Source organism: Peromyscus maniculatus, chromosome 17 (assembly GCF_049852395.1).
Source record: "Peromyscus maniculatus bairdii isolate BWxNUB_F1_BW_parent chromosome 17, HU_Pman_BW_mat_3.1, whole genome shotgun sequence".
Taxonomy (NCBI): Eukaryota; Metazoa; Chordata; class Mammalia; order Rodentia; family Cricetidae; genus Peromyscus; species Peromyscus maniculatus.
Genome location: NC_134868.1, coordinates 17,317,404 through 17,343,954, shown reverse-complemented (window position 1 = coordinate 17,343,954; position 26,551 = coordinate 17,317,404). Strand labels below are relative to the sequence as shown.

The 26,551-nt window shown below is 40.8% G+C and overlaps 1 long non-coding RNA gene across 1 annotated transcript; it reads left to right on the top strand.

The window, feature by feature from the left end:
• Nucleotides 1–5,248: 5,248 nt before the first annotated feature.
• On the top strand, nucleotides 5,249–26,551 carry LOC121823543 (uncharacterized). The gene is made up of 10 exons (XR_006065057.2): nucleotides 5,249–5,287; nucleotides 6,945–7,374; nucleotides 11,362–11,561; nucleotides 12,361–12,545; nucleotides 14,050–14,133; nucleotides 16,317–16,437; nucleotides 22,362–22,703; nucleotides 24,648–24,784; nucleotides 26,053–26,239; nucleotides 26,359–26,551. It is a non-coding gene; the product is annotated as an uncharacterized LOC121823543 (long non-coding RNA).

Below are 26,551 nucleotides of genomic sequence, written 5' to 3'. Positions count from 1 at the left end.
ACTTTACCTTTGGGAATTGACGTCATTGATCTTACTCTTTACTCCTCTTGTTCTTTTAAATGTGTGGTATTATGATTACCACTGACTACGATGTTCACAAGAGCAAACTTACTCACAATTCCAATATTTAAAATAGTGATCTGTTCTAACTGAAATCTGCTTTCCAACTTCTAAATATCACCACCATTAATTCCACAGCACAGAGTTTATGTCAAACATCCACAAAAGAATCTGTTCTCTTCCAGGAAGCCATCCTCAGGAAATAATGTCAAACACAAAAAAGCAAGTACACCCTTAACTCATCCATTGTTTTTAAAGAAAGGAGGAAAAACTGGAAGCATCTGGAATGTTCTAATCTTGGGTCAGTTCTAACAGATATTTACATAGGCATCTGAGACTCTGCAAGGTACTAATTGGGTGGATCCAAATACATTCTCATGATATTCTTATCTCATGATATTCTTATCTTATCTTATGATAGATATTTAAAAATAAGTATACACATATGTGTATAAATATATACACATACAAATATATATAAATACATACACATATTACAACTACCATTTGAAACAAAGCAAAAGTTACAAAAGAAAAAATAGATGGGAAAAGAACATATCAACATACATTATAAGGATTCTTTTTCCTTAACTTCTTTTTAAAATGCTTAAGGAGAACATAAGAAAATAAAGTTAAACACTATTTCTAATTGACTGGAACAGTTCACCCTCAGAATGTTTTCAGGTATTTTTACTCCAAGTTTGTGATATTTTTTAGGATGCATGGCTGGTCAGCTAAACGTGTTTCAGACAAATGTTTTCAAGCGTAGAAAAGCAGAGCATTTTCTTCTATTTTTTGTCTGATTGAATTAAAGACCAACAAGAGAAATACACCAACTCTATCCTGAGGAAAGTTTCATTTGTGAAAGCTGGGGGAGGGTCTTCCTTCGAGGTGGGGTAGGACAGCATGCTTGGCTTTAATTTAAAATGATTAATGAGATTTTGTCAAGCTCCTTGGCTGCCCCCCCCCCCCCCCCCCCCCCGCAGCGTGTCAGGGTCAACAACCTGGGAAACCGGACGCCACTCTGTCGCCCCAAACCACTCTCCAGGAAAGAACTAGAGGGACTAGTGCCAGGTACAAGTCACCGGCACTGTCTCTTTAGTACTGACACTTTAAAAGTCTCCATCAGAAACGTGCATGTTTGGGGACACAAACCTAAGATATTGTTTCCAGTCTCTTCGCAAGCAGTAAATCACTTATTAGAATGTTAAGGTTTTTGACAGTTTGCAAAGGGAAGTTATTTGAAGACAAAATCCTTACTAATGTCCTCCTGCCCCTCTAATGCATTTTAAAAATTAAAATAAACAAAGAATTTAGGATCTCAGGTTACCTTCTGTTTCCTTTTCTTTCTGTTTTTCTTTTTTTTTTCAGTCAAAGCACTTGAACAGAAAAGTCGTTTTTCACTTTTTAAAGTACAGTTTTACAGATAAGAATGATCTGATCTTGTTGAGATTTTAAGTTAATCTGTGTGATTAAAATTCGACTTAATATACTATTTTTATTCATGAATTTACATCCAAAATGAATTGCACAATCAGCTAACACAAAGGTATTGAATATGACTACTTATTTAGTAAAAGCTAAGTGAAATTTTTCTTTGTATTGATATTATAAACATGTTTTTATAAAAAATATTATATTTACTTAATTTAGACATATGTATCAGTATCAATAATAATAAACACCACTTATCAATACTCAGCCTAATATCAATACTAAATCACAATAACATCATACAAATTGTTACTTGCAGCAATTATCAATATCAATAAAACATCGATGTTTATAATTTTGTTTTTAAATCTGTCCAAAAGGTTTCACTCAAGATTTTGTAAGAAATTTCTTACAAAAAAAAAGGCATCATACAAAAGCTGTTGAGGATGTGATAAATGCCTAAAGATTATTTCTACAGAAATTTAACATGGTGCACATTCACCAACTTTTATAATAACAAACAAAATTAATTAGTGCCTTGATTGAACAATTTTAGTCTATCTGGTCACTGAGTAGAAGACCTCTGCCACAGCCAGATTTGCAGTGAATATCCAGTGGTGTGGCCCAGACAAGCTTGCCAAGGCTGCTGGTTTTACTCAGACAACAAGGAAGTAAAATGATGTGTTTGTGTGATGTGTTAACAGTTTGTCAGGCTCCTGTCACATTGCCCTGCAGTGAGTTTCTTCCAAAGTCACGGAAGGCTCTCAGATAGTTGATTGTATTTCCAAGATACTCAAAACTCATTCATATACACAATTTAGTTTATAGAATTCAGAACTATCCGTTATTCATGAAAATAAACCACAAAATCCAATTGTGCTTACAAAGAGATCACAATTGCTCATTTTACTTCTCTGTAGAGAATTTTCTTCTTCGCCAAAAAATTGAAACACTGTATTTCTCTTTTTCACTTCATTATGTTAGAACAAGGCAAATGCCCACCATTTTCTCGGGTGTCCATCAACAGAGTATTCAGTAGCAAGCTAGAGGCATTTCTAGAATTTTGAGTGGAACCAAGCTCTCACTGGATTAGGTAAAATCCAATGTCTTGTAACTGCTGTCCCCCGGAGAGAATTTGTGACCATGATGGAGCTGTGCTGACTCTGGGTCTGGTTCTCCACTTCAGAAATCTCATTTTGTTAACACATCTCAAGCAAATGTATTTTTCATAACACTGACTCTAAATCCAGAAAAAAAAAAAGAAAAAGAAAAGAAAAGAAAATGTTCCAGTGGTCACCCTCTGTCAGCAAAGTCTGTTTCTTTACCAATCAGCAAATAAAGTAGACTGGTCTTCATGGAATCATCATAAGGGGACCCAGCCAAATGAAATGCTTTACATCCTCTGTCAGACACAGTAGCCAAATGCATTTTTAAATAGAGATAATTGGTAGCTAAAATCACTTTCTTCTGGTTATTATCAGCATTGGCTTCCGTGGTGTTTCCCCCAGAAAATGTACTTTGGTTTCATAGTAAGTAAAAACTCTAACATGAACATATTTGACAGTAGATTTCCCGAAAGCAGCAGGTTAAAGAGAAGAAATGTGTATTGCTGCTTGTGTAAAAAAGTTCACCGACAAGGAAGAGCACTGAGATGGAATAAAAGTGAAGCAGCTGAAAACTGAATAAAGACGGGGCTACAGAGTTGGAGACTAAGGGGAAAAGAAATTCAAGTGACTTAAAATTTTGTTAAATTTTGTATTTCCAATTTTATTGGTATCACTTATGTATTTCCTATTTTTAGTGTCTTGCCATTTCCTTACTCATTTTACCGTTCTGCGACTCCAAATTTATCTAGTACTTCCACTAATGACCTCAATGTACGTTAGCATTAATCTAGCCAGTCATATTATATATAAGGCTTAAGTCTTTCTGATGCAGTCTATGGCTTGCAAAGTCTCATGTCTCACATATTCATATTCTACTACATCTAGTCAGGTAAGCACAGCTGCTAGTACCTATAGCAAGTCAATCTATTTCAGACACTAGAACATTAAATTCACATTGTCGAGCAGATGAAGACAGCCAAGGTAGCTGGACAGACAACTCAGAGGTTAAGAGCACATACAGTCTTGCAGCGGACCTGAGTGTGGTTCCCAGTACCCACATCTGGTGGCCCATAGCCACTTACAAGTCCAATTCCAGGGGATCCTGTGCCTCTAGCCTCAGCTGGCAGCTGTACCCTTATGCACACAACCCTCCTGAACTCATACATACACAGAACTTAAAATTTTTAATGTAATACAAACCAAAAGAAATCCTAATTTATGCCATGAAGGACTTTGTGGGCTTCAGTGAAAACATAGAGGAAGAAAACTATCCCTTTTTTGTCAAAGGTTCGGGTGTGTTAATGTAGAAAAGCAAGCATGACTATGTTTAGTTCTATTCTAGTTCACACAGGTACACATAATGTAGCAGGCGACAAGGTGCTGTGGCTTTTGGAGGATCACATGACCATTATACTGTCCACAAGTTACACTGCTTGGTACCTGGTGGTACTTGTCTTAGCTAGGGTTTCTATTGCTGTGAATAGACACCGTGACCAAGGCAACTCTTATAAAGGAAAACATTTAATTGGGGGGAGGCTCACTTAACAGTTTCAGAGGTTCAGCCCATTATCATCGTGGCGGGGAGCATGGCAGTGTACAGATAGATGTGGTTCTGGAGAAGTAGCTGAGAGTCCTACATCTTGCAGGCAACAGGAAGCCAATGAAACCCCAGATGATATCCTGAGCATAGGAAACCTCAACGTTGGGTCCACAGTGACACACTTTCTCCAACAAGGCCACACCCACTCCAACAAAGCCACACTTCCCAATAGTGCCACTCCAATGAACTTATGGCGGCCAATTACATTTAAACTACCACAGTACTGTTGAGGTACTCAAGGACTCTGTGTATGTTAGTAACCATAAAAATAATAGGCGCAAGTGTGTTATTTTAGTATTTCCTTATTGGCAGAAATGTGATTTTGACAAGTCACAGAAACAAAAGTGTATTGGAATCTTGAATAATCCTTTGCAGTTAGAGAGTAAGGTATAAGCAACAGCTTAGTTAAGAAAGGACTGAACAATATGGGGGAGCACTGACAAAGAGATTCAGCGTTTTGTTTTTGGAGCTTTGTACAACAAAATGTGTCCTTCCTGGTCTGTTTTCAATCCCTCCTAATGCCAATACAAAACGTAAAGCCGAAAGGCAATAAAATAAATTCTACGGAACTCAATGCAGATTTATAATTATGTGCTTATGATTATGCAAGTGAAATAGAATTGAAGCATGAACTTGAGCAACGTCAATGGAGAAGAAGAGATAGAAAAGGATTCGAGAGACACTTTTCAAGCACACCATCTTGGGGTCTCACTGGCTGTTGGACACAAAGATGAGAGGGAAAATGTTCCCTCAATGTGGGCTGAAAGTGTTGCCATCAGAAGGTGACCAGTGAAGAGAAGCCACGTTTCCTTGGGCTGAGAAGAAGGTGACAGTCATGTGGTGGTGGTGGGGGGGGAGGAGGGAACATTAGCACAAAAGACGACGCGGTCAGTTTCACTTGGTTAACGCACAGAGATGACAATTCCGTAACGGTGATGACCGCTATTGCATTAGTTACTTCTCTGTGGTTGTGACAAAACACCGTAACTAAGACAACTTAGAGAAGGGAGGGTCTATTTGGCTTACAGTTCCAGAGGCGTACGTTTCCACAGGAGTGGAGTGGAGCAAGCGTTGCAGCCAGCATCAAGTAGGGTGGCAGGAGCGGGAAGCTGGGAGTTCGCATACTCAACCACCAGCCGGAAGCAGAGGCGGGGGGGGGGGGGGGGGGGCGGGGGGCGGACTGAAGGGCCGGAGACCTTTACGTCTCTAAGCTTTCCTCCAGTGATGGACTTCCCCCAGCAAGGCTACAGCAGCTAAGCCTCCACAGTAGGGCCACTAACTGGGAGCCAGGGAGCCAGGTGTTTGTTAAAACGACCAGGACTGTGGGAGACATTTCTCATTCAAATTTCCACAGCCAAGCCCCAGGTGGAGCTCCAGGAGTCCAATCGGTGAGAGAGAGGAGGGATTCTATGAGCAAGAGATATCGAGACCATGATTGGAAAAAAGCCCAGGGACAAATAGCCAAATTAGTGGAAATGCATGAACTATGAACCAATAGCTGAGGAGCCCCCATGGAACTGGATCAGGCCCTCTGGATAAGCGAGACAGTTGATTAGCTTGAACTATTAGGAGGCCCCCAGGCAGTGGGACCGGGACCTGTCCTTAGTGCATGAGCTGGCTTTTTGGAACCTAGGACCTATGCTGAGACACTTTGCTCAGCCTTGATGCAGGGAGGGTGGGACTGGACCTGCCTCAGTTGAATCTACCAGGCTGAGCTGAATCCCCAGGGGAGACCTTGCCTTGGAGGAGATGGAAATGAGGGGTGAATTGGGGGGAAGGTGGGTGTGGGTGGGAGGAGGGAGGACAGAGGAATCCGTGGTTGATATGTAAAATTAAATTTTTTATAAAATAAAAAAAGAAAAAATTCCACAATAATCTAGTATTCAGGTGGGAGATAAAGGTAAAGACACACATTTGAGGGAATACTTGCCATACGCCAGTAGAGAAACCACGGAATTTGAAGTGTAGTCTGATATCATCATACATATTTAGCACAGCACAGGGCACGTATTCAGGTGTAAATAAGGACTCATTAAAAGAGCAAAACTGATGTTGAGAAGCGTCCTGAAACATCAAAGTACTTTATTTACATGTCTTGAGCATCCTGTATTAATTTAAAGTATCTTGGCGGTGGGCAGCTGGCTCAGGTGAAGAGATAGCCGCAGAAGCCTGATGACTCATTTTTCAGGTACCACAACCCACACGAAAAGCCAGAGTCAGTGGGTGGTGTAAATCTGTATCTTCAGTCTTGCTGCAGCAAGGTGGGAAGCAGGAATGGAAGACTCAGCTGGAAGCATTCAGGCCAGCTGGCCAGGAGTACCCAGAGTGAGGAGAATAACAAAGAAACCTTTTCTCAACAAGGTAGAAGGCAAGAAAGTCTCTGGACGTTTGCCCTCTGATTTCCACACTGATGTGCCCACATGCATGGGTACATACTCACACATATTGTCAAATAAGTGAATTAAAAAAAAAATCTTTCACAAAATATATTTAAAACTCAATTCCAAGTCACTGTGTTCAGGAATGTTTCCTTTTGCCAGTCTGTGTCCTCACCAGTACATGAGGAGTTCTGATACCATTTTTTTTTTTTTAAATCAGTTCATGGTCCAAGTATTGGTAATTTATCACATATTTCAGAAAGCTAGAAAAAAACATTTTGAACATTTTTACCTAAACAAACGATGAATGATTAGGGCAAGTCATATGCATAGAAACCCCATGTGTGACTATTTTATTATGTACAGCTTTTATGACTGCATCTCACTACCTGGAGGCAGATCGGGAACATCGGAAATTCAAGATTATCTGCAGCTGCACAGTGAGTTCTAGGCCAGGCTGGACTCCATGAGGCTGTGCTCTGAGCAAACAAACAAACCAACAAAAACAAACAAACCAACAAAAATACCAAACAACCACCTCAGAAAACAAGATGGGACACAGTTAAGTGAAATATCATGAAAGATTATGTGCTTATCATGTGCAAGTCTACGCACCCAACCTCCAAATAAATTCGAAAACTTTAATTAAAAAAAATAGGCAAGTAGGACATGATAGCACATGCCTGTAGTCCATCACTTGTTGGAAGGCCAGAGAGTCAAAACTTCAGGTCATCAGCAACTACATGTTGAGTTCAAGGCTAGCCTGGGCTGTGTGGGATCCTGTCTCAAAAGATAGGTAAGAATATTTGTTTTTAGTTAATATACTGTAACTGATTTTGTACTCAAAATACTCAAAACCAATCATACTAGCCCGAATTGAATCTTACTTTGATGACTACGACATGCACAATTCCACTCCAAGTTCAACCTCAGCCCGGAACATCTCGGAGCCCGTGGAAATGCTTCAGAGTTGCATGTCTTCTTCTAGAGTGTTTTGTTGCTCTTGATTGCTTCACCAAGGTGCAGTTGCCTAATACTTAGAGTCACAACCATAAAGAAGCCACACTGGAGCCCCAGCACTCTGGAGACTGGGACAAGTGAGATAGGGAGCTTGAGGCCAGTCTGGGCTACAAAGACAAGGCTTTAAAATAACAGGTACTGGGGCTGGAGAGATGGCTCAGCTGTTAAGAGCATTGGCTGTTCTTCCAGAGAACCTGGGTTCCATTCCCCATTCCCATTATCCACATGGCGGCTCATAACTGTCTGTAACTCCAGTTCCAGGGGATCCAACACCTTCACACAGACATACATGAAGGCAAGGCACCAATGCCATAAAATAATAATAATAATAATTAATAATAATAATAATAATAATAACAGATGCTGTTATCTCTAGTACTTACGATCTTCAATGTGTTCTGTTTTTAGAAATGGGATGGTGAACCTTCTCAGTATGGGCTTAGCCACAGTCCTTGACAACCTTAGGGATACCTCCACTGACTCTGCCTCCGACCCTTGGCCTACATTTCTCCCAAGTCTTTCTCTGTATACAAACCAGCTAGACATCTCCAGGCACCATCAGTAATCTGTCACACAGACCCACAATCAGCTTGAGACCACCACAGTGAGTCTTAGCCTCTCCACCAGGCACCTGCCTTGTAACTAGGGAACTATGGGGTTTATTGTCCAAGCCAGGACACTTTTGAGAGCATAAAAATGCTAAACCAGATGGAACTTCAGCAGAACAGGCATAAACTAAGGATGTATGGTCATGATACTCTTGACTGTAATACAATGTGATAAATGCAATAATAAAAGTTTAAACACTTTGAGGTGGAGGCATGTTGGATGCAATGCACACAGGGTTCAAAATTTGTTTTCAATCAAAAACATCCTTAAGTTGTTTTTCAGTTGGAATCCATGATTTAAAAAAACAAAAACAAAAAAAAAAACCATCCTGTGATGCTGGGACCATTTGTATCATGCCTCATAGCTCAGCCCTGGCTTGAGACAGAAACTTTCATTTTGGAAATGTGTTTCATCAGTAGTTTCCTGTAGGAAAAAAAATGTCATTACTATAGGGGTTTCAGAAATCTCATACTTAATTGACAATGATTTTGAAATAAGAATTGTAGATAACATGAAGCTTACTCTTTCATTGTTATTTGGCTAATAGCTTTCATTTCATAACTCACTTAGCATTTACTAGATATTCTGAAGAGAGCTGTATTTTTTTTTTCTGCAAAGGACAAAGCCTTTCTGAAGATGGAGACTTATTTTCTCATAAGTAAATGTACATCTCAGCGTTAGGGTTAGGATTAGAAGTTGGGATTTATTGTAATGTCAGTTACAGTGGCAATCTTGAGAGTAAGAAGAAAATACATGCACAGAAATGAAAGAGATTTTATGTTTAATATGTGGTACAGTATCAACATTTTTTGTCCAGAAAACTATTTATTTGAATTATATTTCAGTGGTTACTACATTTCATAAGGTGATTGTGTGGATGGAGGTGCTGCAAAAAGATAATTCAAATAGTTAATAAAACAACTATAGCTGGGTATGATGAAGGGCACCTGTAATTCTAACACTTAAAGAGGGTAAGTTGAGGCAGGAGGACAGCAAGTTTGAAGCTGACTTGGTTTATGTAGCAATATTCTAGAAAGGAAGGAAGGGGGAGGAAGAAGAAGAGGAGGAGGAAGAGGAGGAGGAGGAGGAGGAATGTAGCCCAATACAGTATGCTTGCCTAGAAAGTGTAAGATGTGTGAGACCCTGAGTTTTGTCTCCAACACTAATGCCAAAAGATAAAACCCATTTACATCCTTAGAAAAGGACCATAGTCACCTGGATATGACGTATTCAAACACAGCAGTATTAATCATCTCTAACGTCTCCCTTTTAAAATTAAAGAACACTTGACCTAAAAACAAGAATGTGGATCTCATACGGTCAATGCACAGGGAACCTCATCAGACTCTGCATTTAAATGATTGCAAATTATTTCTGTATTTTGTACAAACTATTTATTAGAGAAGACAAAGTGGCTTTCTTTCTTTCCTTTTTTAAATCTCTATGATAGATGTAAGAATAAATAAAGGTCCAATTTCATTTGGGAAAAATATCTCAGTTCTGTTCCATAGGAGTCTGACTAAAGAAGCAATTTAATTGTGCACTGTAAGGGCTTAAGACCTAGCTGAATATGTACATTATGCATGTGTTTCTATTGGTGCCTGTGTTTAGTACTTGTCCCCAAGGATACTATTCTAAAATGTGCATTTGGACACTAGCCTCCCAAATTAACAGACCAAAGTGGGATAGCTAAATATATTTATGTAAATTAGAATAAAATTGAGCAAAATCTTGGTTGGCTCTGTATAAATTCAGATGTTCAGACCCTTTCTATAATTTGTCCATCTGGAGTACAAAGAAATGTGAGGAAGAAAAAAGATGAATTACTTATTTTAAGCTTGCAGGCAAGCCTTTGAATGGAGGCAGCTAGCTCTCTTCCTTCTGAACAGACCAGTGCCTAGCTGGGGATGCTTTGTAAAACAGAGAACTTGATCTACTGTGGTTGTTAGTTATTAACTGTATTGCTAGAGGAGAGACAGTTGCAACAAAATATGCTAAACAGTTTTACAGTAAGCGACTGCACCAAATTTTCTTCTACAGAGTGCTATCGGTATCGCCACACTCTGCCACCTAGTGGCTATTTCAAGAACTACAGATTTTCTTCCCCCAGGGATTCATTTCATGGATGTTGAAAAGGTTGCCCAACTCTACCTCCAGCAGGTCTTTTGCTTGTTTTGTTCACTGTTGCTCCCAGAATAGTGCCAAACTGTTAGCAGTCAGGATGGCGACTGGAGGTATACTTTATTTAAAGATTGTTCTGATGGGCAGTGTAATTGAAATTACAGTCTCAAAGTTATGTTGATAAAAATGTGTTTCATAAACTGAGAGGGGATTCCTGAATTGTTTCTAAAGTAAATGGTGAGGTCTATATTAGCATGTTAGTGACTATGTGATATCCCTTATTAGGAATAGGAAGTGTCCTTATGGCTCCATATATACAGATAATATAGGTAACTTAATTAAGTTCCCGCTCCTAGGGTTCTGGGATTATGGGCATAAACCCCATGCTGGCTTTAACCTTCTTTTAAAAAAGAACATATATGCATATGAAATAACATGTTTTTATTCTTTTTAACTTTTTGAAAAGATCAGTTTGTGCTCAGTTAATGAGCCTAAATTGTGAATGACATAGAAAAATCAAAACGGCAGTCTATGCATAAACCCCCAGGATTCAGGAAACTGGTGCTGAGGCAGGAGGAGGCCAGTCTGAACTACATAGTGAGTTCCAGAAAAGCCTGGATGCATAGTGAAACTCTCTCAAAGCAAAGATAAAAAAAAATCGAAATCATCATTGTACTTTTAAATAGTTATTCTAACATTTTTATTTTTGAGACTTTATTTTGAGTATGATCCTTTAAAAATAAAACATAAGATTAAGCTTTAACGCCTAATATATTTAGGCTGAAAAAAAAATACTGAGTGATCTGTCTCAAAGTTCTATTGAGGAAAAATTTCCACTCTGGAGTCTGCAAAGCATACATCCACATGGGATATGGCGGCAGGATGCCAATCATACCCTCAAAGACATTACTCATCTTGCTGCCAGCTCAACTTACAATTAGATTGATGATGCCATACCATAGCAATATATTAAGATGCAAACCTCATTTTCATTAGCTAAAACAATGTATGTGTTCTTTTTTATTTTTTTTAGGTTATGTTTGCATGTGTGCAATACCTGTAGAGGCCAGAAGAGGGCTGCATTAGATTCCTTTGGAGCTGGAGTTTTACCCGCAGTTGTAAGGCCGGTGACAAGGGTGCTGAGGACTGAACTGGGTGGGATCCTCTAAGAGACCTGAAGCCCCTTAGCGCTTCACCATCTCTCCAGCGCTTTATAGTATCTCTATAAAACTGGTTTGTGCTTCAAATAATTGATCCCCTCCACAGAGCTAGTTGTTTTGAACAAATGCAAATACAATTGCAAATAAATATTAAAATCCTCAGTGAGGGACAGACTTTATTTTGGTGGCGTCAATAGAAGATGTAGCCATTTGTGTATAGCCAAATTGTAAATGCCAGCAGTGTCAGCTGTGAAGAAGTTAAAAATAGTGTAAACTTGGAAGAAAAAAAAAAAGATTATGACCTTGGGAGGGCTGTGGGGGGGATGGGGTGCCACCTTGTGAAAGTATACTTGTCTAGTGTCTGCAAGACCCTGAGTTCAATTTGAGAGACAGAGGGAGGGAGGGAGGGAGAAAGAGAGGGAGGGAGGGAGGGAGGGAGGGAGGGAGGGAGGGAGGGAGGGAGGGAGGGAGGGAGAGACTGCACAAGAGCATGAGTTTGCGATGTGAATCTAAGGCTGATAATAAGTTTTCAATTCTCCTGCCTCAGCCTTCCAGGAGTTAGGATTAAAAGCATTCACCAAAACTCTGGGCCTAAAATGTGTTGTTAAGAAAAATATGCCATTTTGGAAGGTATTTGAAGATGGAAGTTACATGCGATTGCATTCAAAGTCAATGTTTGCTACACTTAAAAAAAAAGTTCATGTGATATTTCCATAAGTACTGTGTGTGATTCCATACATGTATCTTGGTGATTGAATATAGAATTAATATGCACATACAAAATAGTATACACACAAAAACCAGTTTAGAATAACATTTTAATTGTGTTTTAGCATATGCGAGGTAATTTGTTTTCTCAACTGGATTCCCAGGTCAAGGTCTACAGCGTTTATTTGAACCAGCTACATATCATTTTCATAAGGATCCCTGGAGGCTATAGTTATACATGGTTATTTCATCCTTCACAAACGCAATGCGGTACAGAAGCCAGGACTGTAATAGACAACACAGAAGAGTGACAGTCTCAGTTCCTCTCACAGTGACAAGAGCCTTTCAGGTAAGAGATTAAAACATTGCTTTCTTTTCATAAGATTAGTGACTATTTTAATGTGAGTATTGCTCCTGTTGCAGCAGGGATGCGAAGTGTGTGTGTGTGGGGGGGGAAGATTTTGAACACTGTCGTTCAAAAATTCTTGGGTAAGAACAATGCTAGCACTAACTCTATGATCCCACCATTAATATTTACTATAAAGGAGCACACTTTATACGGGTAGTCTGATCAAAATTTTCCATGAACATTTTTTGAAACATCATTGCTCAGAAAGTCTCGCCTTTCTACTGCTATGGTTTATCGGTCCTTATAATTTTTTTCACCACAGGGACAAAATGCTGTTTCACTCACTCATGTCACGGAGGCAATGTATGTCAAGTTAAAACTAGATAAGAACGTCAAAGTTAACTTGTCCTGCTTAATAAGCAAGACTTATGAGGGAAAATGTTAAGAATCCTCTAAATATTCACACATGAAAATTATAGAAGTTAGCAAATGGCAATCCAACAAGTCAAATAAATCTCTAACGCTTCAGGAAGATTTTCAAATAGCTAGTTTCTTTATATTGTAAATCTCAATATTTGCTGTTTAAGCACACAAAAAAGCCTCTTAATGGTGGCTTTTACAAGAAAAATAAATAAATAAAGACCAGTGATATTATTTGCTCCCATTTTGCTATAAAATGGAAAATTTGCAAATGAATTATGTTGCCTAAGATGCATCAATTTACAATCTAAAGGAATTAGCTGTTTGAAAATCGTCCTGAAGCGTTAGAGATTTGGCTTGTTGGATTGCCGTTTGCTAACTTCTACAATTTTCCTGTGTGAATCCTTGGAGGATTCTTAACATTTTCCCACATAAGTCATGCATAGTAAGCAAGGGGAGTTAACTTTGACGTTCTCCTCTAGTTTTAACTTGACATACATTGCCTCTGTGACATGAGTGAGCGGGACAGCGTATAGTATGTAAGTGACAGTTTCCTATGGCAAAATGTGAAATGCATTTATAGTTTACCAGGAAGATTACGGCCACTTGTTTTCTTCCAGTGTTCAATAATTTCTGCAAATGTGATTTTTTTTTTTAAAACTAATCCACTCATGCTTGAGAATGACAACGAAAACATTGCTTAGCACAGAGTTATCTAGTCCTTCCTGGTTAGACTGGAGTCAGTCTTTATATTAGAAAATGAATTCTGTTCGTTTCTGAAGTATAATTTTATTTGTACTGTGTTGTGTGGACACCAGGTGGTTCAAAACATTTTTGTTTCAAAATTAGAGCATGTTTAAAAGTCAGATACTCTTTTTCATTTGAAGTCATTTTTTTTCAATAAAGTAATCTGAATAGCCAAGTGTCATCGGCATAGGATAAAAAGATGTAAAGTGAAGAAGAAAACTAATTATTAAATGTAATTTCTTAATTGTAACCAACACACTAAATTTAAGCCCTTGGATAGGGTTATTTAAAGTGGCATTCATGTTGGCTTTCCTTGTTTTCCCTTTTACATTAACAGTGTTCTGGCACGAGGCGTAGTCCATATCTGACGCCAATATTTCAAGCATAGTGCCAGGAATTCTGGACAATAAGAATGACTCAGGTACATTTGCATTATTATTTATGAGTTAAGCAGGGTGTCCCCCTAACTTTTTTCGCTCCGGCCTTTGATGTATTTCCTCCTTAACATCTTTGCTGCTAAGCCTGGGGGGTGGGGCCGCGAAGTGTCTTTTCCACCTCCCTCTTGGGACCATTCCGTCTTCCAGGTGAGATCTGAGGCGATATTAAAATAAGGCTGCCTGCTGAAGCATTGAAGCCAGGCTAAATTCCTCCAAGATCCCAGGGCCTTATCTCTGCCCTAAATGCCCCCCTACTAAACATCTTTATCTCAGATCTACAGGACCTTGGTACTCAGGGTCTACTGCTAGCCCCCACCCCCACTCCCACCCCCTCCCCTCCCTGCATCGCAGTCTGCATTAGGTCTCAAGGCCTGCATTTCAGGCCAGCAATTCGGACCTGCTTGCGTTTTTGTTTGAAAATAGTTTTTAAAAAGAAAAAGGATATTTTTTTAAAAATGATGCATTGAGAAACAGACCCGAAATTACCTGCAAGCATCAAGTTAGTTCTCACCCACTCTCCTAGAGGCTGGGTGGCTGCGTAATTTGGCTTCTGGCTTTTTACAGGTACTGCGATGGCCACGGCCACTGCCTGGGTTCTCCGGGAGAGTGCATCTTAAATGATTAGGAATAATTCTTCCCCAAGGCAAAGAGCCCTTTCCTTTCCCATTGCCTAGGCTATTCTCGTTCAACTTCGGAGCGGGTTGTTCCTACTGCAAGGGGCTGTGATTTTTGCCTTAGCTGCACGGGAGCTCTGTCCCGCCTGCAACGCAGTGTTGGGCACTCGACTCTTGCAAACGCCTCTAGGAGCCTGCGGGCCTGGCGGAAGTGGGCATGGTTACAGTTGACCTGAGGGGTTTGGGGGGGCGGGGGGTGAGCAGTGAAAGTGGGTCCAACAGAGCAGAAAGACCTGAGATCCCTGAGGCCTGGGACTGGAAAGCGCGGCGGCAGGGGTGGGGTGGGGGTGTAGACTGGTCCACTGGTCTGAGAGTGAAGTCCCGCGCTGTTCGCAAGAGTCTGACAAACCAGGTGTGCAATCCACTTGTGTCACACACGCAAGAGTCATTGTCAGCGCCGATAGTGGATTCAGAGCCACCCCACCATAGGGCGGTTAACTGCGGGGGGGGGCGGGAGGGGGGGAAGAAGGGTGTCTCGGCTAGAAACTTCCCAGCACGTAATCTTTACTACGAATACTTCCACAGGCAGACAGACCCACATACACACTTTTACCAGACAAGCCAAGGGCGAGGCTCAAGTAACCTGCGATATCTCTTAATGATGATTTCATCATTGTCCTACAATCAAAGAATGCAGGAGCTTATTAGCAGACATAGTTAGGTGCCTCGGGAAAGCTGAGCTCTTCCAGGTTAAAACGACATGCTCAAGGTTGTACAAAGTTCTGTCTAATCCCAAATATCTTTCGGCCATCTCTCACTCCCTGGTCCTTCCCTCCGCACCCCCCCCCCCACCCGCCCGCCCGCCTCGGAAATGCATTATGTTTTGGAGACATCAAGATCTGAACAGGCCATGAAGGAGTCACTATTTATTGTTAGTGTCCTTTTCCAATCCAAATTTCAATATGACAGTTTCCAGTGTGGGCTCAAGGAATGTCTGCCTCCCAAATTCAAGATAAGAGGGATCTCAGAGGGCAACAGATACTGCGAGGTGGGCTACTTGCACCCAACTGAGTCCATGATTAGAAGCATTCCGCCTTTAGCGGATTAGCTGGGCTAAGGGATCCTGGAGCTTTTAAGCAATGGTCAGGCCATCGACTTTCACCTTCCCTGAAGCTACTGGCAAGGCAACCCACCTTTGTCCAACAATCTTCCCCTTGAGGAAGCCGGAGTTTGATGTTACTATGATTATTTTTTTTAGTTGTTTTGTGATAACAAACAAAAGCCCACTCCTCTCCATATTTTGAACCAATGCAAATTCCAGTCATTTCATATTATTTTAGTGTCTGTACTTGTATCTGTGTGCCTAGGTGCGTATGTGTGTGTTGGAATCTAGAATAGAAAGTTGGTATCCTTCAGATAATTTATTTTTGCAAGGCTGTACCTTGTAAATCCCCCCCATCCCATTCTAACCTTTTTCTTTCTCTCTCTCTCCCTCCTTTTTCTCCCTCCCCTCCTCTTCCCCCCCTCCCTTCTTCCCTTCCTGTTCTGAGCAGAAAAAAAAAGAGAGAAACCTCAACCTTCAACTGTCAACTCTTTCCAAACACCAGCTAATGTTCCCCAGGACTGGCAGCACGTGACCTCTCTGTTTTCAGATGTGTTTTTCAACATGTAATGGTTTGTTTGTTATGTCTCTCAGTGTGGAATAAGGAAAGGTGGGGGCTGGGTTACGAATGTGGAGGCCACTTTTTGTTCTCTCTTCGGGATACCCAAAGCAGTTTTGTTTTTATTTTCAAGAAGATTTTGGTACCCAAAAGGAATTCAGGAACTGGAGTAATTATTTCAATATCAACATCTCCCCAAGTATGATTATTATTAGCAGATTAAAAACATTTTTTAATCTGTTGTATGAGGAGGACTTTCTGGGTGTGCTGGCAACCCTTCATCCTGATTTCTGAGTTGTTCTATGTCTATTATTATGTTTTATAATTGATCGTCTATGAAGCATGTCCCTTATGGCATGTTCTGTTTAATGAGTTTTTAAAATTTGAGAACTAAGAAACCTCTGTTATGTAACACCATTTTATAAAACTGTCATTCCTAAACATTTAAAATAATACACTGCTGAAATTGCACGAATAAAGTTACCAATGATTTCTAAGAGGTTCTGAATTCGATTGAAAGTATACTCAGCAGTTGCTTAGAAACCAATAGAAATAAAGTCTTCACTGTTTCTGACAGAGTAAGTAAAATGTTAAATAGGCAAGGAGAGTTTAAATCCTGTTTCAAGAAACAGCTGAGGAAACAAAAAAAGCCATTTGTTAATATATGCATATATTTTATATATGTACATATATATATTCCTTTTATACTTTAAAAAGTATTTAATTGTTTGAGATTAACTCCTCTTAAAAACTTTCTATTCTGAACGAAAACTTTAAAAAGCCAGCCCTCCACAGCACGTCTGCCATCAGAGAGATGTTGGTTTTAAACTTCTTTTCCTCCATAAAATCTTATTGGGCTGCTTTCATGGTTTCTGAGGATTTCGCCAAGAACCTGAAGACTAAATTGCTCTCCTCATTTAATTCGTAGCTTTTATTGCATGAGCCTTGCTAATGGCCCCACCGCGGCCTTCCAATCTTTTGTCCGTTCTCTCATCATCTCCTACCAACTCACCCCAACATTGGTGTCCACCCCCATGCAGCTTAGAGAAATCGTGACTCCCAGCCTAGGAAATCATTTCCCCTTCCCGGCCTCTCCCTCTCTAATGGACCCTTTATCACACGGGAACAATCGCCAAATCCGCGCTGCCCACATGGAGGCTTCCTCGCTCCTTCCCTTTACAGGCCCTTCCGCGGTTTTATGATCCGTTGCTGTGGTTGGAATGTTTATAGATAATAAACAACTAATCCATTTCTTGCCTAATGAATTGCCCCACCCGCGTACCCGTTTAACGCCCTAACTAGCTCCAGGATCAAGCTGAGCCATAGGCAGGGGGTGGAGTGTCAAGCTACCCCGGTTCACTGCCGCTTAAAATCAAAGCCTGGAGCCCTAAGTCAGCAGACTCCTCTTTCCCGTTCCCAGGGGCTTCTCCCCTGGCCGGCCCCCTCCCATCCTCATTGGCTCTGCCTCATCCCCCTCTTAGGATACATTCTCAAAATGTTGCTGGAGGAGGCAACGCGTAGGGGCGGTTCCTTGAACTTGGTTATGCTGCCCAGCGATAGAAACTGGCACTCCAAGACCCAGCACTCTCCAGGTGACCTGCTGGAGCTAGGCGCGGCAGCATTTTCTCGTTTGGTCCAACCACCTTCCACAGAACACTTGCCTGGGCGGTTAAAATAACCCGTCTCCTTGCTGGGGCGAATTTTGCAGGGCTTCCCAGGCTGCCCATGAGGCGCATGGGGGCCAAGAAGTAGGGTGGTGGGAATTGCACCATCTAGTTCACACTTAGAATCCTGTCTGAAGTAAAGAGGAAAACGTACTTCGAATTCCGAAGACACCGGGAAAATGCCAAAAAAAAAGCATTCCAAGAACAGAAGGAACCAACGCCTTGGAGGGATGCTTTTATATACATTTACGGCAGTTGCGCACATGGCCTCTGTCAGTAGCCGAGTCAGAGGGTGTGAAGACAGTGACTCCGCTTTGGGACCCGACACCAGAGTTTCCCACTGTGCTGCGCCGCAAGTCTAGGAGCCTCCAGAGAACTTTCACGTTCGACCCTGGGGCTTCCATTTCCTCAGCACCCGGGGTGCTGAGCGGAGTTAGTGTGGTCCTTCTGCATCCACTCCCAAAACCACCTAACAGTTGGGTTTTGAGTCTCAGGAGGGCTCTCTACTTGGACTGGAGTTTGAAAGTTCCGCAGATTTTCCTTTATAAATTTGATACTGGGGAAGTAATGTTTGTTCCACCTCCCAACTGAACCCCGTGTCTCAGGATCTCTCTTTTCTCCAGAACCTTAAAAAAAAAAAAAAAAAAAAGACTCCTTAAAAGCACTCTGCAATCTTGAACCCCCATCCACATAGGACTCCGCTTCTCTTTATTATGAGGAGTAGTTGAAAACGCTGGGTACTGTTTATTTTCATCATCAGTGGACAGTTTGCCCCCAAACTGTGGGGTAAAGAGCATTTTAAATTTGTTCCTTTCTTTCTTTAGCTAGTAAACGCCCTTTTCCATTATGTAGTGAGATTCTGACATCCCATCATTCCCTTTACTAATCTTTATTTAGTGCTTCCGGTTTGAGGCATTGGAGGCACGATTGTTGAAACACACGCACACACATGCGTGCGCGCACCTACAAATGCTGGTTTAAGTAAGTGGCTCAGGCTTATATTAGGACTCTTTTGAGGCTGGCACTAAGAGGATGTGATTTTTAGGAGAAGCGTTTGTTGGACACAACACTGGCCACCTCGCTGAAGCTTTTCTCTCCTCATCCATGAGCTTCATGGGTGCAGTTTTGATTACTCCACCCCACCCCCGACACACAAACATACCAGCTTTTCCATAAGACCACTAACGTGCCTAATAACAGACGACAACAATACCCTCACTCCCTTTGCTTCTCAGAGCCGATTTTCATCTGCAGGATCTGGAGGTCCAAAGGAGGGTGCTTCATGCCTCCTTCAAAGGGTGCTGCTCGTCAACCAAGGGCTCTCCCATTCAGCGTTTTTAATGTCAGTGTCCGCTAAAGGATTTTTAGTCTTCTGAGTTTTCACTGTTACCAAGCAAACCTCAAGATGTCCTTTCCCGAGGGAGGGAGCAGGTTTTCCTTCTACCAGCCTGGAATCTGGACCCTCCCTACCTGGGATCCTTCCTCTCACTCTGATCTAGGGAAGTTGGATGAGCCTGAGTGAGAATCAGAATGAACTGAATGGTGGTCAGGGCTGTCGGGGGTTCCCCAGGACTTAGCTGATTTTTGCTGGAAGGGTTTCACTATCTCAACTGCAAGTCTCTTCACAGAGGAAGTTGTGGCTTGAGCCCAGGGGTGAGGAAGTCTGCCGAGTGTGAGACTTTTGTTGGGACTTTCTTTCAGCTGCCTTTCTCCTGCTGAGCACAAAGATTCCAACTTATCGTCTATCCCCTGATAAAGAAAATAATTAAAAATGATTCACAAAGGATAATCACATAAACGCAAAAAAAAAAAAAAACCACCCACCACTAGCTGCTTTTTTCTGACTTCACTCATTGTATTGAACCTGTCTCATCAGAAATAGAAATAAATAAGCACACCAAGGTGGATTGGTTCTTCGCATATTGAATGTGTTCTTGGCTCATACAGAGAGAAAAGAAAAGAAATCCTAGTTGCTTAATGAAAGGAAGAAGAAAGTAATTTGTATAAATAAAGCTTTAGAAAATGGATCCCAAAAGACACCAACAGGCTGCCTGGACCTTCCCTACCTGTAGACCAGCAGGAACTGGTAGCTCAGAGTGAGTGAGTCCTCAGAAGTTTCCTAGGGCTTCCTCTGGCCTCCCACGGGAGAAACTGGATAGAGCAGAGCTTCAAGCATCAGGGAGCTGGGATCCTTTTATTTGATCATCAAAGGAACCCAGAGCTCAGCAAGGCATCCATCCTTGCCAGCCTCCTCCAAAGTGCTGAGCGGTGTGAAAGGTATTTGCACTTCAGACTTTTTTTCATAGTGTGATGGACAAATCAGAAGCCTCTTCCTTGCAGAAGGTGCAGTGTGTCCCCTGTCTTGACCTTGCCTCATGGAGTAGAACACATGTCCTGATCCAGGGCCATGCAGATCTGTGGGTGCATCCTAGTCACCTCCCATGGAGTTGCCTACTGAAAAAAAAATGAGCTGGAGTTGTGTTCTCAGTCATAGTGGCATCTTGGATATCAGTCACCCTGGTCTGAAGGCAGGCAGAGATCACAGACTGCAGAAACCGGAAATTGCACATCAAAGCATTTTGCCAACTGTTAAGGATCCCATGGCAATATTATGTACTGTTGAAAATTTCATGTACAAGAACAAGGACAGTTGCTAAGAAAATGCGAGGCAGAATTCTAGTTTATCACCATGTTAGTTCCCATTCTTATCTCAAGCTGAAAAAGTCTTGCTGTTTTCTTTTTCCTGTTTGTAAGCTAAGCTGCCAGCAAATTGATCATTAGGAATAACTCTTCAAGCAGAAACACAAAATCACTGTGTGAGAGCAGAGGCATACTTCAAGCCCATTCATTCCCTCCGGAACAGGCTCGAGGGTGAAACAATTTGAACATGAGGAGTCATTAATAACTCAGTCTTGATTCTCACTTTAATAGAATGCAAAAGGTGACTCCACAGACTTTTTTTTTTTTCATTTAAAAATTATGGAAGTGAAATAAATACTCTGTGGGGGAGAATATACATATAGAGCATGATATTATATTTTGAGTAACTCTCCATGTGAAAATAGAGACAATGAAAGTCAAGATATACGACATATTTCATGCATACTTGAGAAGCTTCCCAGCTGAACCTAGAGAGGAATGAAAGAGGCAGCTCCAGATGAATAAAATTATTTCGAAGTTATTATGGGTAAGGGTGGTGATATAAAAGTGAAAACATACCTTTATTTTTGCCAGGATCAGAAGGACAGAGGATTCATATAGAAAAGAAAGACTTGGGCTGCTTTAGAAGCAGGAATAGTATTGAAGAACAGTAGGGTAAATGAAGAGAATGCCTCCCAGCGTGGTGTCCCAACCTGTCCCCTCCCCTTGCTAAGCATCTTTTCTTCACTCTCTCCTTCAGTCTGATTTTCCTATCACTGCCCTTTCTGCCTCATCTTTAAATTCCCCTCCACACCTAGACCAGTGGCCCCAGAATGCATTACAGTTTCCTGAAGTGATAACCTAGGAAACATGTTTCTTCTCTATTACTGTCATCCCCTGTCACATCTTCCCAGGCTTTCTCAAGACCCTACGAGGACCCAAGAGCAAGCAGATGTATTTATTCCCAGAGAGGAGCTCGTAAGGTGATTTAATGTGCTCCCTGGGTCAACCTTTGACAGCTGCCCTAAAATGGATGTTTTGTGTGTGTTTTTTAACTAGAAGACTAGAAGCTGAAACTGTAGGAAGCTTTGCTACAACGAGATCTATTTGGAGGGGAAAGAATAAAAATGCTTTTAATGATGGCACTAGCTTATCATCTATGTGTTGAATTGACTCGATTCTGCCTTTTGCAGTAAGTGAATTCAGTCATTCTCTAAAATAGTACTGAAATGTCTTCACCCTCCTTATGTCCTGTTGTGGCTTTGCTGCATAACTCAAACTGGCCTCAACTCAAGACCCTTCTATCTCAGCACTTGAAACTGAGACCAGCAGGTCGCTGTCCCTTGCTCTCATCTCCTCTTTTCTTCTTCTGGGCTCCTAGGAGCACAACTTGAAAAATTATTATTTTATATGACATCATTATGCCAAATATTAACCTTACTAGAGACACAAGAAACAACTTATTGGAGGCATAAAGAAATTGTATAGTTACCAGCACCTTTAAGGACCAAGGATGAAAACAACAATATGTATAAGATGCAGAGACTTAATACATTTCATCCATAATTCATAAGTCTAGTTATAAACAATGATTCCCGAGAAAAGCTCACTTTTATGTGTTTCTTACACTAAGGTCTGGCTGTGTCACCATCTGCATTGAGGAATGTACACTAGGAAAATCACAAGGAGCGGTCTGGGAAGAGAGCCACAGGAATGGAATGCCGTGCACGTTGTGGGGCTATTTCCCCCCTCCCCTGTTATCCCCATTTGGAGCAGGTCAGGCTGCACTGATAACAGCTGCAGAAACAATTGGAGACCTTATTCATAAAATCAAAGGCAGCATGCCAGATGGCCACCAACCAAAGGAACTGAGGCTGCAGAGGATTAGCAAAAGCTGGTGCCACGGGGAGCAAACCCCCTGAGAATAAACATCTTTGTACTTCTGCTACACTGTCAAAATCAGAATGCAAACAAGGTAAGGGTTTGTTCAGGAGGAAGTTCATCAGCGGAGAGGAGTAATTCCCCTCTTTGTTTCTTGCTGATGGAACACCTTAGGCACAATTTTCCTAGTCGAAAATGTGATCTGCTCAAGTTGCTCTGCTGTTTTGCTTGTCTCTTTATGATCCCCATGCAATCCAGAAATAGTGGGAGAAAAAGAGAATCTCTGCTGCTTTCCTTACTTCCTGTGTCTTTGATGACTACTGTCTCGGTCTCAGTGGCTGATAAACTTCAACAGGAACTGCAAAAAAACAAAAACAAACAAACCAAGCATCATCATTTGGAGATATTCACTTCCTAGCTATGTATCATGCCAACTGAGACAAAGTATTGCTAACCCATGTTACCAAAGTCTGGGCATGTTACTGAAGTAACGTGTTTACCTGTTAGATGATATTTCATGTTTTCTTGGTAAATATTTTAACCATTATGGTAATATATACCTAACCTATAAAAACTAAAAATGAAAGTTTCATTCATCAAATCAAAGTTATTAATTCACATGTTATTCACTTACACATAAATGTTTTGGCTGAAAAGTATTTGCTTATTTCGTACGTGTGAATGCTGTGCCTTCATGCATGTACACATGTGTATTTCATGAGTGCCTAGTGTCCTTGGAGGCCAGAAGAGGGCATTAGATCCCCTGGAATTGGAGTTACAGATGATTGTGAGCTACCATGTGACTGCTGAGAACTGAACCTTGGCCCCCTGCAAGGTCACTAAGTGCTCTAACTGCTGAGCTATCTTTCCAGCCCCACATGAGAATATTTTATATTTATGAGACTCTCTGGGTGATAAGCCCACAGACTAGAGAGTAAACTTTTGAAAATGAGTTTTGTGCATGTTTATTCAGAAGAAAATGGTCATCAAGCAAAACAACATAAACTGGAACTTCAACATGAACTGCAATTCTGCTGGTTCAATGAGCTACTAAAATTCTAAACCTAAAAAGACCAATATTTTCCAGAATTCTGAGAAAATAAATTTTTACATTTTTAAAAGTCATCCAAAGCAATGTTTTTTAAAAGCAGTTTCCTCCAAATATGTTTAATTTCTAAGAAAAGCTACGCCTTTGTAATTACTATTTGAATCTTGGGCGTTAGTTTAAACATAAAGTCAACAGCTTAAAAAAAAAGTTCCGATTCTAGGGACTTATATGCAGGATGCCTTCCAGTTCTTGTTTGCACAGTGTGAAGAAAAAGGAAAACCTGGTACTTTTCAGGTTAGTTTTCTGAATTTGAGGCAGTCAGTTTGATAGTCAAAGTCTCTTTAATAGATTCTGAGGGACTCTGACTTACCTAGTTGGATTCCTATTAGCCAGATAAACAGCTTGACACTGAACATTGACAGTACTATGTACCATATAATATGTTGAAATAGAATGACTAAGCTAATTGTTCACTCATGAATGAAATGTATTTCCTCCCAAGGGTTAACTGTTTGATATTATTTTTATATGAAAAATTGTCCTGGGGTCTTATCATTTTCATAGTTTCATACACACATTTAAAATAATCGTAGGACTGTAAGACATTTAGCAAGCACTGACAAGGTGGGTGGGCTGCCATGTCATTTCTAATATGTCCAACATGAAATGGAGATGGACGCAATTATGAGAAAAATTTCAATGCAAACATACTTTCAGTGAACTTGGAATGCTTCAGGAGGGGGTGATTTCTAAAATGAAACAGAATCGTCCATTACAAACCTGTGACTCTGTTAATCTTTGTATCAGTATATGTATCAGAACCAAAGGAAACAGTAACGTGCTCTTGGATCTGGAACATATTAAAGTATCAGGAAGGAACAATGCACATCTGCATGTGTGGTTTGTCATGCCTTAATTCCCCTTTAATGGTTACACGGAGGAAGTGTTTGGAAAACCTGCTGTTTATTCTTTTTATCCTTCTCACTTGAGGATGAAGGTAGCAGAGAGTCTATCTCAGCACTGAGTGGTTTATTCCAAACTTGAAAGAATCGGACATTCCATCAACAAATGTTTGTGTGACATTCTATAAAGGACACAAGCCATATGGCCTTTGTAAATGGGAAATGGTGAGTAAATAAAATATTAAATAGCTATGGAGGAGAGAGACGTTTGATACAAAATCCTGAGCAAACTAGAGAGCACTACCTCTTATTGCCTACTAATGGAATGTCTCCACAAAGATACATAAAAAAATTATGATATTTGGTAGTTTCTGGGAGTCACCTGGTTGGTTAACAGGATTGGGAAAAAGACCAGTGTTTTACTTTTTTACTCCTTGAGTTTTAACATGAGAATGTCTTATAAAGCTATCTAAAACTAATAAAATGAAATAAGGTAATTAAGTACACGGTCATATTTCAAAATAAGGGTTCAAATAGATCCTATTATACCTTAGAATTCTTTGTGGGCCTTAATGAATACATAAATAAGTGGAAATCTAGGTCGACTATTAAATTATGGACACAACTTAGACTGAGTTAGGGAGCGTTGTAGGAGGACATCCAACATTAAAGCTAAAGTCTGAGGAAGGAAAACAAGAGATGCTGTGGTATTAGTAAGGAAAAAGCCTGGCTCCAGGGAATAGGAGGGATGCCTAGAGACAACAGGATGCAGTTTCTGGCATGCCTTGAATGCCAAGGTAAGGACTTTAGACAATGCAAACAGTATACCCTGCTCAAGATTTTTTTGAATGGCTGAGACTGGTTTTCTAAGGGTGCCCAGTCAGAATTGGGATCCTAGAGTTTTAGAATCCGATACAATATTCTGGACAAAAAGGCTGTAGTGAAGGCAGTGGGTTAGTTTGTAAGCTTTGGAGGAGCAAGACTTTGGCAGAGAGATTAAAAGGTGAGAATAGTGAGTGTGCTGGAGGGTCTCCAAGAGAGGGACCAGCAGCAGCAGCGCTGGGTTCTTCAGTTTGTTGTAACACTGGATCTTTCTGTGTAGCCCATGTTAGCTATAACTTAGCACCTTGATGCCTCCATCACCATGCTAGACTATAACTGGAAACACTTGAATGTCTGGGAGAATGTAATTAGTTTTAAAAAGCACCATTAATATCAGATAATCCAGTTTGGTCCATAATTTTTGAGTGCCCAACAAATGTTAGAAGGTGTATTAGCATTGGGGTATAGCCTGGAATAAGCCAGACTTTATTCTTCTCTTTTATTTAGTTGGTTTCTTATAAAGATAGATAAAATGAGGTAAGTGGTAATGAATGGATTATGTACATAGAAGGAGAAGTATGGATACTTGGGAAATGTATAGAAATGGGAGGGGGAAAAGCCCCACATCCATCTGGAGAAGAGTGATAATAACACATGACTTTTTCCCAAAGTACACTGGTGTGTCTTCTCAGACATTAGAAGGAGCCCATGGCAAGGACAGGATCTGGTAACTGATGATGCAAACTGCCCCCGAAAGCAAGAAAGGATGGTATTAATTGCAGGTATGAAGACTTACTTGTGAAGAAAGAAACACTGAATTTTCGAGGCTAGCATGGAAAAACAAAAGAACAATACAAGGTAACAGTTTTGATAGCATGGAAGGAGGAACCAGAGAACATCTGAATCTGGATCCTCTGCCCTCAAAGTGATGCTGAGCTTTGAGGAGGATGCTGACACTGACTTCCTTCTGTTCCAAGGTCACAGACTGCGTTATTCAGCTCTCATGCTCTCCGGCTGTGATGTGGCAAGTACAGTATTGGTCCAACAGCACCTATCCTAGTGGGCTGAAGTTGCAGAATGCCAAGAAAAGTGATGACTGCCAGCGTGAAGATGCTCACACAACATGTCATGAACAGAGAGAAACATGACCTTTCAAATCATTAGGGTTGC